General features: G+C 35.4%; 1 long non-coding RNA gene across 1 annotated transcript in view; it reads right to left on the bottom strand.

Annotated features, from left to right (window-relative positions):
- Positions 1 to 288: 288 nt before the first annotated feature.
- The window catches only part of LOC129479317 (uncharacterized), a 54,948-nt gene continuing 43,215 nt past the window's right edge, over positions 289 to 12,021 (bottom strand). The window contains exons 3-4 of the long non-coding RNA XR_008656641.2: positions 11,225 to 11,418; positions 289 to 355 (exon numbers count right to left, since the gene is read on the bottom strand). This is a non-coding gene — a long non-coding RNA (uncharacterized lncRNA). The remainder of the gene's footprint in view (positions 356 to 11,224; positions 11,419 to 12,021) is intronic.

Below are 12,021 nucleotides of genomic sequence, written 5' to 3' on the forward strand. Positions count from 1 at the left end.
GAGTAATTTCTCTTGGACTGGCATGCCTGGTTTGTATGGTAAGTGTATGTTTAATTTTGTAAGAAACTATGAGGTGCCAAGCTGTTTTCCAAAGCAGCTTGTTTTATATTCCACCAGTTTCATATTCCAGCAGTCTATGCGAGTTCTAGTTGTTCTGTATCTCTTCAGAACTTGGAATTTTTCTTTCTTTCTCTTTCTCTCTCTCTCTCCTTTCTTTCTTTCTTTCTTTCTTTCTTTCTTTCTTTCTTTCTTTCTTTCTTTCTTTCTTTCTCTCTTTTCTTTCTTTTTTTCTTTCTTTTTCTTTATTCTATTAGATGTGTAGTGGCATTTCAATGGAGTTTTATTTTCCATTTTTCTAATAATAAATAATGAAATAGTGTCATTTCCATTCTCTAGCTTCTATATACAATACTTAGCAATAAGTAATATCAGGGGTAATACTCAAAATATTTAACAACTGCCAATATGGCATGGGTAGAAACCAATGAGGACAGACAGAGAACAGACCAATTAAGCAGATGTCAGCTGTAAACAAAAGTTTGGCTGCAACTAAATCTACTATTCAATATCAGCCCAGCAGATATCATCTCACAGGAATGTAAACATAATTATGAGATAATTTATAGATGTAGAATCTAAGCAGAAAATGATAACTGCATTTATAATATGGGTGCTTTTTGTTAAATTTCCTTAAGGTTGATATTCCAATTAACCCAGTTATCACAGAGAAGGAGATTATCTGATTCTTTAAGTATTTGCTGCCACAGATCAAACTTTTTGTTCTTTGACAATCAGGTGAGAACTGGCCAGAGTTTTAATTTGTGTCTGTCTTATTTTGAGTGAGACTATCTTTTCAATGTTTAGATCATCTCGTTATGTTTTCCATTAAGCAAATTGTTTATTATTAGAAAAATTATTATTATTCTTTTTCTAATGTTTCATTGTATTTTTCTGATAAGCTTTAAAAAGTGTTTTGTTTATATTTATAAAATGAGCTAATTGTGATGTGATTTGTAAGTAATTATTTCTGGTGTTCTATTTGTCTTTTGGCTTTGTTTATAAAGACTTTTTTTAATTCAAACTTAAAAAATTGTAGTAAAATTAGTCAATCTTTTTTTTAAAAAAAAACTTCGGGATTTATGCCATAGTAAGAAAGGCTTTCTACATGCCAAGATTAATTTTTAAATTCCTGTAGATATTCTTTTAGTACCATTATGGTTTCTTTTATTTTCCTTTGTGATATTCAAATATTTAACATGTAGAATTCTTCTTGATGTAAGTATGAACTATGAATTAAATTTCCTTACCCATAGAGCTATTTATTTTTCCACGTACCAGTAATTGAAAATTTTTTCCCCCACTGCATTGACATTACCTTCATCATAAGCATAACAATCACAGTATTTAAGGCAATTAAACTTTAGACACTTTAACTATTGGAGCTTTAAAATATATTTTGATAAATAGGTGAAATTCTCTCATCTCTCCCTCCCTCCCATTCTTCTGGCTATTTTTGCATTATCTGAATAATTATCTTTTGCAGTTTTAAAACAATTGTCATAGATTATTTTATTAGGATCATGTTGAATGTATTGATTTAAGTATGGAGAATTGACATCTTTATGATTTTTTGGTTTTATGTTTAGGAACATGATATGACTTTCAGTTTCTTCAAGGTTTCTTTTATCTCTTAGAATCTTTTCCTTCCTTCCTTCCTTCCTTCCTTCCTTCCTTCCTTCCTTCCTTCCTTCCTCTTTCTACTTACGTAGTTTTCTTAAAATTTATTCTTAAGAATTTTATTTATAATTGTTTTTGTCTTATAAATGAGGTCACTACTAATGTTATTATTACTATCACCAATTGTGTATATAGGAAGTTTATTATTTTCTGTGCAATAATTTTGTATGCAGCAAACTCTATTGAGTTACCTTTTTGTTTACGATAATTTTTAAGCTAGCTTTCTTGAGTTTCCTAGGTAGCAGAAAGGTTATTTGCAAGCAACTAATTTTTCTCTTTCTTTGCAACTGAGTTTACTTACTATATTTTTGCCTTCTCTAATTGCATTGGTTAGAACATTTGGAGCAACATTAAACAGTAGTGATTTTAGTGATTTTGCATTATTCTTACATTTAATAGATATAATTTGGGTCAGGCATAGTGGCTCATGCCTGTAATCCCAGCCCTTTGGGAGGCCCAGGCAGGCAGATCACATGAGGCCAGGAGTTCAAGACCTGCCTGGCAAACGTGGCGAAACCCCATCTCTACTAAGAATATAGAAATTATCCAAGCATGGTGGTGCATGGCTGTAATCCCAGCTACTTGGGAGGCTAAAGCAAGAGAATTGCTTGAACCTGGGAGGTGGAGGTTGCAGTGAGCTGAGATCATGCCACTGTACTCCAGTCTGGGTGACAGAGCAAGACTCTGTCAAAAAACAAAAAAACACAAACAAAAACAAAAACAAAAAAACAAAAATGCCAAAATGGATATAATTCTAGTATTTTCCCATTTCATTTAAAGAATGATCCTGGTCTTAGAAGTTTAACAGATTAAAAAGAACTATCCACCCATTTCTGTTTTTTTAAGAACCTATTGTTTAATAAAAAAGGTGTGGAAAATCTTTTCATCAAATAATTATTTAACAACAATGGATATATTTTGTAAGTTAGATCTATTCACACTTTAATTTATATTAACTGTAATTCATTGAATTAAAGTTTATTCTTTGAATCACAATTCCTTGAATTACAGTTAATATAAATTAAAGTGTGAATAGATCTAACTTACAAATTAATTTTTTGTAAGTTAGATCTATTCTACATACAGTTAATATAAATTAAAGTGTGACTAGATCTAACTTACAAAATATAATTCAATGAATTACAGTTAATTATTAATATGTGCTCTGAAATCTCTTTGCCAATATTTCATTTTGTTTAAATTTTTATTGATTTCCATGAGTGATATTAGTTAGCATATCTGATTTTTGTAATTTTTTCTGACCTTCAGTAATATATTGCATTTAATACATAAGAATCTTTTAGGAGAAAGTCTCCAGTTTCTATTATCTGAAACAGTTTAAAACATTGTGATTACCTTTTATTTGATGATTTAGTAAAATTATGTGGTGAAACTATCTGGAGCTGTTGATTTGTGATTTATTATTTAAAAACTATTTCCTCTTTACCACTGCCACTTCTTAGGTTAATTGGCTTGTTTAGATCTTTCACTATTTCTAGAATCTGTTTGGTGCATTTTGAATTGCAAGAAAGAAAGTAATTTTATATAGATTTTCAAATTTATATGTATAGAGTTAATAATTTCCTTCTAGACTATTTTAATTTTCTCAGTTTCTATAGTTATTTCCTGTTTTAGTATTTCTTATTAGTTCTTTCTCCCTCTCACCACCCCTCACTCTCTGATTGGTTACTTAATAAGGTCAAGTATAATTGAAAAACAATTTTTAAAGAATCATCTTTTAGATTGTTACTTCAACATTTTTTTTTGCCATTTCAGTAGTTTTTTGTTATTAAATTGTCTCTCTGCATTTTTTTCTTTTCAAGTTAAATGTTTATACAACTTACTCTTATTTTTAATAATTAATAGCAGATGTTTAACACTGAATTTTAACTCAGCACTGCCTTATGTCCAGTCCATGAGTTTTAATCATAGTTGTTTTTTTTTTTTTTTTTTTGAGACAGAGTCTTGCTCTGTCGCCCAGGCTGAGTGCAGTGGTGCGATCTTGGCTCACTGCAAGCTCCGCTTCCCAGGTTCATGCCATTCTCCTGCCTCAGCTTCCCGAGTAGCTGGGACCACAGGCACCCGCCACCATGCCCGGCTAATTTTTTTGTATTTTTAGTAGAGACGGGGTTTCACCGTGTTAGTCAGGATGGTCTCCATCTCTTGACCTTGTGATCCGCCCACCTCGGCCTCCCAAAGTGCTAGGATTACAGGCATGATCCACCGTGCTTGGCTAATCATAGCTATTTTTTACATAAGTAGTTTAAATTTTTTTTAAAAAAATTTTTGATAGTAGAGTCAAAAAATTTTCTAGTCTTTTAAATTTTCTAATGTCTGGATTGTGTTCACATAATGTCATTAGTAATTTTTAGTACTTATTTTATGGCCCAATCAAGATCAATTTATATGTACAGCGTATCTGTGTCTATTACTCAAATGAAAACATCTTACTAATTATATTATAATTTTTATTTTGGTTTACAAAATAGTTCTGGCTTGCCCCACCTCTGGACCTAGGGTAGAATTGCATCTTTCTGTCCTCACTTTGTGATTGGGAGGGTGCAGTGTAATGAATTGTAAGCCAAAATGATGTGTGTTATTTAATTGCTTATATGAGTTTCTCCAGGGTGCTTTTTTTCCTATTAGTTAGAAGTGACTGGCAATGTTAGAGAGCATGGCTGATCTGCCATTCTGGGTCCCTGAGTGATTACGCTGAGTAGGGGCCCCTTCCAACTCTTGACGAACATGTGGTGAACACAAGAATAAATAGCTACTGTTTTAAGTCAGTGGGATTGAGAAAGCTGGTATTGTAGTGAAACCAAGGCAATATTGATTGAATTATTTTTCGTAATCATACTGATTTTTGCTCACTTGATTTGTCACGTGCTGGTGGGCTTGAGTCTTTGTCGACGGATGTGTATTTCTGACGGTTTCTATTTGAATCTCATAGTTTTTATTTTGCAAAGGTTGATGCTAAATTATCTGGCATATAAGTCTTAATAACTGCTGTATCTTCATAATTAATTGTAGCATCAGTATTTTATATCTTTTTTTTGTCTCACTCAATGGTTACTTGCATAATTTTAAACTCAATTAGGATTCTAACAAATCATGTTTTTTTTTTTTTTTTTTTGCTTTTATATCCTAGTATTCTTTGGCCATCTTTCATTTCTAGGCCCTGGGATTTACATATTTTTCTTCCATAAAGCATAGAGTTTAGGGAGTTTAGAGCATATTTAAAAAATGACCTACAGAGTTAAAAGACTTGTTTTTGTAAATAAATTTTAAATATTGTTCAACGTGTGGTCACTATGTTTTATTTTGTTTTTTCCTGATACTTAGAAGGTTTTTATTTTCTTCTAATGGTTAACTTTATATTATATCCTTAAGAATACACACACACACCATACGTATGTATAAATATTATATAGATATTTTATGTACAACATATGTATACATATATATGTATATAATTTTGTGCTTTTATTTTTCCACTAGAAACAATGTAAAGTTTGTGTATTTCTTCCTTCTTACCTTCTTTTTCTCCTCTACCATTCATTTCTTGTTAGGTAGTTTCTTTCACAGTGTTGTAATGTTTAACTTCACGTTATTATATAAAATTATACTTTTATTAATTAATTCTTAGGTTTGTGGATTCTATTTTGACTTTTGCCAGCATATTGTCACCACTTCTATGTTTTCTCTTCCTTTAGCTCCAAAATTTCTTAATTTTAATATTCCTTACTATAATTTATCTTTTTGTTAGTCCTACATGTAAACAGATGTTCACTAACATTTACTCCATGTTTTGAGTTACTTCGTGGTTGGCTCTATTCTCTCTCTTAAGAATAGTTCATGGGAATATCGTTTCCTCAGTTCCAGCAAGTTCTCTCTTCTCTCAAGTGTGTTTGTTGCTTTTGTATTTTAATGAGGATTTGGCCAAGCAGAAATGAGTTTTTTGTTCTTTAAAATTGCATATATTGCTTCACTGACTTCTTGATTTTAATGTCGCTGTGGAAAAGTAAGAGGTCAGGCTATTTTTTCTCTTATAACTGCTTTGGCGTTATTATATTTAAAATCTTTAAAATATAAAAGATTATTTTGAAGTATGGCAAATTTATTATGCTATATATTCATGTGGTCATTCTGGATAAATCTTTCCAGGGTCATGGTGATTAATCTTTCATTATATAATCAATTCTTCTTTTAAAGACAGTTTTCTTGAATTACATTTTAAATATTTGTTCTTTTCTGTGGTTTCCATTTTTTCAGCATGGATTCTAATTATACATTTGGAAATCTCCTTTGGCATCTTCCATACCTACTCATGTTCTTTCATTTCTAAACTCTATTTTCATTTCATTTTTATTTTTATTTATTTTTTATTATGATACTTTAGGTTTTAGGGTACATGAGCACAATGTGCAGGTTTGTTACATATGTATCCATGTGCCATGTTGGTTTGCTGCACCCATTAACTCGTCATTTAGCATTAGGTATATCTCCTAATGCTGTCCCTCCCCCCTGCCCCCACCCCACAACAGTCCCCGGAGTGTGATGTTCCCCTTCCTGTGTCCATGAGTTCTCCTTGTTCAGTTCCCACCTATGAGTGAGAACATGCGGTGTTTGGTTTTTTGTCCTTGCGATAGTTTACTGAGAATGATGTTTTCCAGTTTCGTCCATGTCCCTACAAAGGACATGAACTCATCCTTTTTTATGGCTGCGTAGTATTCCATGGTGTATATGTGCCACATTTTCTTAATCCAGTCTATCGTTGTTGGACATTTGGGTTGGTTCCAAGTCTTTTTTTAAATTGTTTTCTGGGTCATTCATTGGGTTATTAGCACTATCTTTTTGCTTTCCTTAATTTAACCTACAACTATGAAATTTCAGTATTAAAAATCATTTCCCAAGATCTCCATCTCCTAAAGTTTATATCATTACACAGTCTTCAATCTGTTTCCTAAGTTATTTTGACTGTTACATATGTTCTTTCTGCTGTTGCTCCCTAGAGGTTATTATTATTATTTTAATTTGTAGTAAGTTTCCTCTACTTCGTGACGATATTTGCCTGTGAGAGTTCTTTACTAGGAAATTACTTTTAATATCTCTTCCTCCTTCTCCTCCTGTCCTTTACTCTTCCTTTAATTCTTTCTGAAAATAAATGAATTTTCCTAAACCAGCCATCGGAAAGGATATTTGTGTAGTAAGGAAGAGCCTAGGGCCAAATTCAATACTAACTGGCATTATTTTTTTAAGCACCTGGATTTCTGTGTTTTAGCACCTGGATTTCTGTGTTAGTTCCTTTAGTCTTTCATTCCTACCAAACAATGGAGATAGGTGGCTGGGAAAATTTTGCAAACAGCATTTTTTTAAATTAATAAATTTTATTTTTCAGAACAGTTTTAGGTTCACATCAAAATCGAGTAGAAGGTACAAGCAGCTCTCATATATTTTCTGTCCCCTGTATTACTAAGGCTCTCCAAAGAAAGAGAAGCAATACCACACACACACACACACACACATGCACACACTTGCATACATCCATGCAAACAGACAGTCCTCAACTTATGATGGTTCAATTTACAATTTTTTGATATTACAATGGATTTATTGGGGGTATTAAATGCATTTTAGACTGACATGTTTTTTATCTTATGATGAGTTTATCAAAACATAACCTCATTGTAAGTCAAGGAGCATTTGTGTATGTGTGTATGTACATGTACACTATATATATATAGTATATACATATATATGTGTATACATACACACACACATATTTGTATATAGTGAGGGATTGGCTTATGTGACTGTGGAGGCTGAGAAGATTCACAATTGCTGTCTGCAAGCTGAAAGCCCAGTAAACGAGTGGTGTAGTTCCAAACCAAACCTGAAGGCCCAAGAACCAGGAAGCTAACGAATGGAGTTTCAGTCTGAGTCTTAAGGCACAAAACAATAAATACCAATTTCCAAAGGCAGGAGGAAATGAATGTTGCAGCTTTAGAAAAGAGTAAATTTATTTTTCCTCTTTCTTTTCATTCTACTCAGGGCCTTAACAAATCGGATGATTGTATTAGTCCATTCTCACACAGCTATAAAGATCTACCTTAGACTGGGTGTGGTGGCTCACGCCTGTAATCCCGGAACTTTGGGAGGCCAAGGAGGGTGGATCATCCAAGGTCAGGCATTTTATGACCAGCCTGGCCAACATGGTGAAACCCCATCTCTACTAAAAATACAAAAATTAGTGGGGCATGGTGGTACATGCCTGTAATCCCAGCTACTCAGGAGGCTGAGGCAAGAGAATCACTTGAACCTGGGAGGCGGAGGTTACAATGAGTAGAGATTGTGCCATTGCACTCTAGCCTGAGAGACAGCGCAAGACTCCATCTCAAAAAAAAAAAACAAAAACAAAAACACAACTACCTTAGACTAGAAGATTTATGAAAAAAAGAGGTTTAACTGACCCACAGTTCTGCAAGCTTAATAGGAAGCATGACTGGGAGGCCTCAGGAAACTTAAAATCATGGATAAGTACCACACACTTTTAAACCATCATATCTCATGAGAACTTATTCACTATTATGAGAATAGCAAGGGGGAAAACTGCACCCATAATCCAATCACTTCTCATCAGGCCCCTCCTTCAATTTGACGTAAGATTTGAGCAGGGACACAAATCCAAATGATATCATCCTGTCCCTGGCTCCTCCCAAATCCTTTGTCTTTCTCACATTGAAAAATACAATTGACTTTTCTCAACAGTTCCCCAGTTTTAACTGATTTCAGCATTAACTTAAAAGTCCACATTCCGAAGTCATATCTGAGACAAGGTAAGTGCCTTCCACCCATGAACCTGTGAAATCAAAAACAAGTTAGTTAATTCCAAAGTGCAATGGAAGTACAGGGGTTAGGTAAATGCTCCCATTCCAAAAGGGAAAAATTAGCCTAAACAAAGGTCCTACAGGTCCCATGCAAGTCCAGAATCCAGCAGGGCAGACATTGCAGCCTAAAGCTCCAAAAAAATCTCCTTTGACTCTATGTCTCAAATCTAGGGCATGCTGATGCAACAGGTGGGCTTCAAAGGCCTTGGACAGCTTCATCCCCTGTGGCTCTGCAGGGTACAGCTCCCACGGCTGCTTTCACAAGCTGGTGTTGAGTGCCTGTGGCTTACCCAGCTGCACCATGGCAAGCTGTCAATGAATCTACCATTCTGGGGTCTGGAGGATGGTGGCCCACTTCTCACAGCTCCACTAGGCACTGCCCCATTTGGAACTCTGTGGGGGTTCCAACACCACATTTTCCCTTTGCACTGCCCTAGTAAGGGTTCTCTGTGAGGGCTCCTCCCCTGTAGCAGACTTTTGCCTGGACACCAAGACATTTCCATGCATCCTCTGAAATTTAGGCAGAGGCTTAAAAACCTCAATCCTTGCCTTCTGCACAGCGGCAGACCCATAAACACATGGAAGCTGCTAAAGCTTGGGGCTTAAACCCTCTGAAGCCATGGCCCAAGTTGTACCTTGGCCCCTTCTAGCCACAGGTGGAGCTGGAGCAGCTGGGATGCAAGCTGCCATGTCCCAAGACTGAATAGAGCAGGGGGCCCTGGATCTGGCCCACAAAATCATTTTTTTCTCCTAGGTCTCTGGGCCTGTGGTTTGAGGAGCTGGCGGAAAGTTCTCTGAAATGCTCTGGAGACATTTTTCCCATTGTCTTGTCTATTAACATTCCACTTTTATTTTTTACTTATGCAGATTTCTGCAGTAGGCTTGAATTTCTCCCAGAAAATGGGTTTTTCTTTTCTATTGCATGGCTGGGATGCAAATTTTCCTAACTTTTATGCTCTGCTTCCCTTATAAATATGTTTCATTTTCAGATAATCTCTTTGTTCTTGCAAATGAGTGTACGCTTTGAGAAACAGCAAAGTCAAATCTTGAATGCTTTGCCGCTTAGAAATTTGTTCAGCCAGATACCCTAAATCATCTCTCTCAAGCTCAAAGTTTCAGAGATCTCTGGGCTAGGGGCAAAAATCTGCCAGTCTTTTTGCTAAGGTATAGCAAGAGTGACCTTTACTCCAGTTCCCAATAAGTTTGTCATCCCCATCTGAGATCACCTCAGTCTGGACTTCATTCTACATATCTCTCTCAGCATTTTGGTCAAAACTATTCAACAAGCGTCTAAGAAGTTCAAAACTCCCACATCTTCCTGTCTTCTTCTGAGCCCTCCAAACTTTTCTAACCTCAGAGAGTTATCCAGTTGCAAAGTCACTTCCACATTTTCAGGTATCTTTATAGCAGTACCCCACTCTTGATACCAATTTTCTGTATTAGTCCATTCTCACACAGCTACAAAAAACTACCTGAGATTGAGTAATTTATGAAGAAAAGAGGTTTAATTGACTCACAGTTCCACAGGCTTAACAGGAAGCATGACTTAGAGGCCTCAGGAAACTTACAATCATGGTAGAAAATGAAGAGGAAGCAGACACCTTCTTCACATGATGGTAGGAGAGAGAGAGAGAGTGAAGGGGGAAGTGTCACACACTTTTAAACCATGAGATATCATGAGAACAGCAAGGAGGAAAACTGTCCTCATGATCCAATTATCTTCCACCAGACCCCTCCTCTAACTCAACATGAGATTTGGGTGGGGACACAAATCCAAACCATATCAATAATGATACCACCTGCATTGGTGAGAGTAACCTTCTTACTCAGTCTACCAATCAAATGTGAGTCTCTTCTGGAAACGTACCACTACAGAAACAATGTTGAACAGCTATCTGGGCATTCCTTAGCCCAATCAAGTTGACATAAAATTAACCATTCCAATTCCACAACTTGTCAACTTGTCAACCAACTTGTCAACTTGGCACCCAGACATATATCTCCTTAAACCATACTTGATCCTCAGTAAAGACAATAACAAGGTCACAAGTCCACCTAACATGATACAACTGTATCCCACGTGCAGCTAAAATTGAACTAGTCCCTTTCTAAGAAGAAATGGTAAAGTCCTTGAGTGCTGTTTACTCTTCTCATATCTTTTAAGTACTTTTATGTAAAATCAGTAATATTTAGATAATGACATAAAGTCAATATATGTTATGTACATAAGAGAAAAAAGACGAAAGAGAGCAAAGATATTTGTTTAATACATATGTATACACACACATGTATTCACAACAAAATAAAAAGGAACTACTCATAATTACAAACCTTGTCTCTGTAACTGGTAACATAGTCATAGTTGATATTATTTTATTACGCATTATATATTCCCTTTGCCTTAGCAATAACCTCATCTAGTTGTATTTCTTTTCCTGGTAGAGTGATCCAAACTCCTATTCCTAAAGGATCTGGGTCGTTCATGCTACTGTGTGGATTTGGTTGTGGTTTTTCATTGACCTTAATCACTGGACCTTAATCAAGGCTCATGCTAAGAGACACTAAAGCATTACATGTGTTTCAGATATATTTGTCCTTACCTCCATTGTGTAGTAATAGACCATTTTCCCTTGGTATTAAACACCAATTATCCCAGCCAACACTGTAGCTCCCTTCATTGCTGCATGATTCATTGACATAAAGGGTCCAAAGTAGATGAATGGCAGTCTTCACTTCCGTTTCAATAGCATCATTGTATCTCCTGGTGGAAACATTCCTCCTTATAAAACTAGACCTGTAAGCCAGCAGAAGGGAAGGTCTTGGGAACAAGAAACAAAAATTTTGCTATTAGGTCACCAGGGGTAATATTTAGTGGTACCACTTTCATTTCCCAGCCCTTGATTTATAGATCTGTAAATCTTAGCTCTGGAAGAAAAAACACCATATGTTCAATGCTGCTTCAATCCATATACAGTCTTCTGGAAAACCTTGCCTGAGTCTTGCAAAGTATTGTCACCTAGCTGGTGCTGTAGATGAGACTTCAAAAGGCTATTTCACTATTCTATCAAGCCAGTTGCTTCAGAATAGTGAGAAACGTAGCAAGATCAATGAATTCCATAAATATGGGCCCATTATTGTACTTCTTTTGCTGTGAAATGAATTCCTTGATCAGAAGCAATGGTATGTAGACAACCATAATGATGGATAAGGCATTCTGTGCAGGGTGGTTTTGGTAGAAATATTGTATGCAATTCTGTATCCAGAGTAAGTGTCTATTCTAGTAAGGAAAAACTCTGCCCCCTTCATGATAGAAGTGATACAACGCAATCAAACTGCCACTATATTAGCTGGCTGATCACCCTAGATGATAGTGCCAAATGGGGAGCGCAGTACTGGT

The sequence above is a fragment of the Symphalangus syndactylus genome, chromosome 3 (assembly GCF_028878055.3).
Source record: "Symphalangus syndactylus isolate Jambi chromosome 3, NHGRI_mSymSyn1-v2.1_pri, whole genome shotgun sequence".
NCBI lineage: Eukaryota > Metazoa > Chordata > Mammalia > Primates > Hylobatidae > Symphalangus > Symphalangus syndactylus.